At 42.1% G+C, this 5,575-nt stretch overlaps 1 pseudogene; it reads left to right on the top strand.

Annotated features, from left to right (window-relative positions):
• Positions 1–597: 597 nt before the first annotated feature.
• Positions 598–5,136, top strand: LOC113925402 (annotated as a pseudogene).
• The last annotated feature ends 439 nt before the right edge of the window (positions 5,137–5,575 follow it).

Below are 5,575 nucleotides of genomic sequence, written 5' to 3'. Positions count from 1 at the left end.
AGATATATATGCCCATACATACATATACATACACACATAGATCACATGTATTATAATATATGTATATGTAATGTGTAATATATATCTAATATATTAAATATCCTCATATTCACACACATACATATGCATACATATATAACTACACCCACATACACAGTGGCTTCTAGAAAATTAAAAGATTGGAGATTTGGTTTTAATGAAAACTGCCTCCTTTAACATTTAGCTATTTGGCATATTAACTTCTATTTAAGACCTACGGTACATTCCAAACACCTCTAATGAACTATAAAATCCTCGAGCTGAGTACCTTCGACTATAAAGGAGTTAATGGAGGTTGGAGTTCAGTGAAGTTGGTGTGTAGTTTCCTGGAGGGACAATAGCCCACAGCTCAAAGCCATGAGTTGTTTCTTCCAGGCCAGAAGACAAAAGAGCCCAACCTCTGCAAGTAATCTTACTTCAGTTTCTCTATTGGATTGGCATGCTTCCGGAGTCCTGGAAATTGAGGAGGAGGGGGACAGTGAGAGGCAGGAGGCTGCGGGGGATGGGAGGGAGAGGGAGAGAAGGCCTTAACACTAATGAGGTTTGAAAGTATACAGGATGAGTCCAGCTACCGTGCTGGGAAGAAAGGTACCTGAGCAGCTGATGCTAAGTTCAGACTAAACTAACTGCAAGTCCCCTGGGGACGTCACAAGGTAAACCTGATCGTCTCTGTCATTTACAATCATTATCAGGCAGGCTGCTTCTGTAATTTTACTGGGGAGCCAATTAACAGATCCCTGAAGCTAGGGGGAAATGTCTCAGCCCTCCTCTTGCTTTTGAAAAGGAAAAAGGCAGCTTTTGTGCTGCTGTCTCCTGACTGTTTCTGGTAAAGGCAGGAAAGGGGGGTGACTTCAGACAATGCAGTGACTCCTCAGGTCAGGGGAATGGTTGAAGTCAGCCTTCTCTCTGCCTTAATTTACTCTTTTCGGTAGCAACCTAAATCAGCCTCCAGATAGCCCAGCGAGCCTTGTTTCTTTCTTTTTTGAGAGATGAAAATGCTGACCACCTTTCACTCTTTCTTGCCTTCAAGAAAATATCTTAGTAGTGTTTCATCTTGCAAGAAAGCAAGGAAAGGCTACCTGATGGTGCTGGGAAGAAGGCAGTAAAGAAAGGCCACTCTTATCTTAAATTTATTACCCCCTGTAACATCCTTGCTCTTGCCCTCCTGTCAGACTTTTTCACTAGCCCGCTACATTCACTACTTTATTTCCACATCTCTGATTCAGTACTTAAGCCACCCCAACCTGGCTGTCATCTCCATTATTCTACTAAAAATACTCTTTCAAGATCACTAATTACACTTCAGTCCCTCAATATAGAAGAATTAGAACAGTTAATTGGCACAGTCATCTCGCCCTCCATCCTGAAACATTGTCTTCCCTTGACTTCCATGATACAACAATCTTCTAATTTTCCTTTTTCTTTTTTGAATATGCATTCTCACATCGCTTTCAGCTCTCCTTTTATACAACACAATTAGGTATTAGCATTACTCAAAGCTTGATTATGGACCTACTTCTTTTTTTACTCTCAGAGATAACTGAGTAATCCAGATAATTAAAGAAAACTGAAGAGCGTATACCTAAAATTAAAGAACAGGAGCTACTTACCTCTACCCATTATTCCCATGCAAGAATGTGGGCCCAGTTTTTCCTTTTTTTTTTTCAGAGAAATTGAGAATTCTAATTTTATATAAAATATTATGCTTTTTAATTATTTTATAGTTATGATAGGGTAGCTGTAGCAGACCAACACTCACTCCAAGGGAAAAAATTTAAAACTGTATGAAAATTGTCTTGAAATTACCCGTTTGAAGTAATCATAAAGCAACACAGTAAGAACTTGAAAGGCTAAGATCCAAGAGAAAAGAACATTGAGTGAGCTCACCAGTCTCTGCCGTTTCTTCCCTAGTTATTGGCACCAACCCGGAGGTCAAGTTGGCTTTTAAAGCTAAGAGCTCTCAGCAGTCTGTTGGGCTGGGAGGAAGACAAATGGAGTCGAGGGATATCAAGGCTGCTAGGAATTGAGGGGACTAGGTTTGGAAGAAAAGAGAATTGGAGAACTGTGAGCATGACTTTCTGCCCTTCTTTTTCCCTGAGGATATTATTTATTCCTAACATTTTCACTGTAAGAGGCTGAGAAGCCAGGAAGAAAAGACCAGGTAAGAAGCTAAAAAGCTAAGCAGAGCTTTTGCCAGTCTCAGCATGCTGAGGAGGGGAAAATTGGCATTCAAGGCCTGGCAAATGGATGAGCCCAGGTAAACAACCTTTGCTTTCAGTTGATGTTCTTGAAAGGTCCTATTTTAGGATTACTTCAAACTAGAAATAGGATAGTTCTCACAAAGCCTGAAATCAGCTTCCATGCTCCCCATTCCCTGATTGTATCAAGGTGATCAATCCCTACCGTAACTACCTATAAGTAAAAAAATAAATAAACCCTCTCTGATGGAAGGTAGCATTATTCAGAGTTTCTTCGTAATATCCAGTACTCTATAAAAATGATTGGAATCAGTTTTATCTTTGCCTTAATTTGTCTTTAGCAACCTAAATGAGCTTCCAGATGGGCCCCCAAGCTTTGCTTCCTTCTAGTTGCTGAGATATGGCAACGTTGATAGTCTTTTATTCCTTTTTTGCCTTTAAGAAATAAATAAGTAAATAATTACCATGAATGACAATAGAGAGACTCAAATAGCCAAAAACCAATAGAAAAGAAACAGACAATGGAGGCAACCTACAGATGATCTAGATATAATACAGAAGACATACTTTAACCGTGATTAACATGTTTAAGGAATTGGGTGATACTTCAGCAGGGTGCCCAGTGGCAGTGAGGAGGGGGGGTGACTCTAGTATCACAGGTGCAGGGGATTTTACCTGCTTTGTAGCCAAGAAGAGATCAGGAAGATATTGCAAGGGTGTTCCAAAGAGATACGGGGCTGCTTCAGTGACCAGGCCAGCTGGACAAAGTGGAGCACCATGGCAGAAAAGAGGCCTGGAAAAGGGCCTCGACAGAGGCCAGATGGAAGGTCACTATCCATTTGTGGTTGCCTGGGTTAGCTGCACGGGCCTAAGCCAGCTCTATAAGGCACTGAATGACATCAGAGACATCCAGAAATCCCTTGCCAATGTCAGCAGACTGGAGAGCAATAGTACTATTGAGCAATAGTACAATTGAGAGCATGAAGTTTGCTGTAATGTGGCATAGCCAGGTCACTGCCGCTTTGGAGAAACTCAAGAACATCTCCCCATTCCCTGTGGGGAGCCCAAATTGTGAGGAGACACAGGATCTCATTGAACAAGGGGCATTCCTGTAGGCCCACTGGAAGCTGGTGGACCTAGAATGCTCTCTCCCAAGAAGGGCTGACATATAAGCAGTCCCACATGAACAGAGGGAACATGCACAACATGACCCTTATCCATGGCTACTTTGGGAGCATGCAGGGGCTCTCAGATGAGCTGACCAAGCAATGTGGATGGTGCTGCAGAGTTTGCTGGTCATTGTCTCCTGTGACCCCACTTGCTGGTCTCAGTTGTCAGGATCATTCAAAAGGAAGAAAAATTGACCAATGTGTATCTGGCCAAAAAGAGCAAACTAGCTTGGTTTCTCCCCAAGAGGCCCAAGAATTGCAAGGAGGAAATGTTTGCCATGTTGGATGGAACCATGAATACTAGAATTGAGGCCACACAGGCAGACCCCAGGGATTCCAACAAGATGTGGTTTACTTGCCACCCAGAAATCATAAGGAAATATGTCCTGGATAACCCATCATTGCCAAAAACCTGATGGTTGAGTGTTTTCCTCCCCATTATGAGATTTTCAGAAACCATCTGAACATATTCCATCAGGCTCTGAGAAAACAGATGCAAGAGCTTGAGTCAGAAGACCTAGAGGCAAATGAGATCATGAGCCTGTGGTTGACATGGGTCTCAAACCCCTACACAAGCACAGAGATGACGGGGAATGTGGAATTGGCCGGAAGGGGATATCCATGCCCCAGAATCTTTACTTTCTCTAAAGTAGTCTCTGATCTGCTCCACCGGTACATGTCAATTCTCACTTCAGACATTATCTGGCTGCAAAAAGCACTTGAAACAGACAAGAAAGACTGGGTAAAAGATGCTGAGCCTGAAGATTGACCAAAGTGGGTACTACTGGGTAACACTCCCTTCTAGATGTTTGAACAAATTTTTGAAGTTGCTGCTCAGATAAGTGAAAACAAAGGTTTGTGACACAAACTAGTCTGTATCTTTAGCAAATGAATTCTTTGATAAGTAGATGCAAAGATGAAGTTCAGTTGTATAAGGAAGAACAGCTGAGAAGTCAGCAATGCTCACACTATGTTCAACATATGACAGCCATCAATTGTCAGAGCTTTGAAGAATTTATAGTTGGTTTAAAAAGGGAGTATTTGAAAAAATGAAGTAGAAGAGGGCATATCTCTGAACCAACCAAACATGGATTGGATTTCAGACACCATTGCAAAGGAGAGTTGCAGAAGCCTTCTGGGGGAGATCTTCTAGATCTGGAGCAACATCTCAATGAGTTGATGACAAAGAAGTGGCTGTTAGAGTCAAACACTGTAAAAATAATCTGTCTCACTGTGGAAGAATATTTCAGTGATTTTTGCCAAAATCAAAAAGCCATATAAAAAGAGGAGAATGGCAAGTGGAATACCTGTGGGTCATCATGCAGAAGCCCATCTCATTCTGGAGCACCAAGGAGCATGGGGAGGTTCTGAGAGGATGGGCAGGGAGGCTGAGAAACTCCACTTCTTGTTCCAGAAGCTGGCTTGTGGATTTGGTGAAGATACAGGTGGACATGGTGACACTATCATTGCCACTGCAGAAGTTATTAAGCTTACTGACCCTTCTCTGCTCTATGTGGACATCTTGACTCTAATCAGCAAACACCCAGACTCCAGGGATGACCACATCAACATGTTCCTGGCTAAGTGAGGGGACACTGGCCCAGCAGGACACAAAGCAGACCATCATCAAGACTCTGGAACAGGGCCCAATGCAGATGAATCTAAACTACATGCCCATCTTCAAGGAAATCATAATTGCTAGTATGAACATGGCAAAGCTTTTCAAATAACCTGTTGGTTTTCAGCTTTATGTACATTATTTGCACTCATCATCCCCACCCTCAGAAATATATTAAAGTAAAAGTGACTCTTGAGGGGTCACATTAGATGTTTCAATCCCTCGTGCCTATCTCTTGAAGGGCTAAGCATGTTTGTGAGGTAGTCGGGCATACGGCTTCTTGGAGAACAAGTACCCTGCTGGCTGTGATTCTTCAAGCTCTCTCATTTTGTTGTAAACACCTTTTTGAGGCAGAATTCTAATGCAAAATGCCTCATGGTAGATTGTTTATCACAATGGTGAGAAGGTGTGTGGAGAAGGAAGAGCCCTGTCTTCATTCACCCATTGGTCTTCACTCATTTCTGCATTAAGTCTTCTAAAACTCTGCTGCTTAATAAATGAGGCTGAAATCCTGCAGAGAAACAAAAAGGAAAAGAAAAGAAAACGAAAAA

The sequence above is a fragment of the Zalophus californianus genome, chromosome 2, assembly GCF_009762305.2.
Source record: "Zalophus californianus isolate mZalCal1 chromosome 2, mZalCal1.pri.v2, whole genome shotgun sequence".
In the NCBI taxonomy this organism is placed as follows: Eukaryota; Metazoa; Chordata; class Mammalia; order Carnivora; family Otariidae; genus Zalophus; species Zalophus californianus.
Note: the sequence above shows the minus strand (reverse complement) of the source record. Positions and strands in the feature narration are given on the sequence as shown.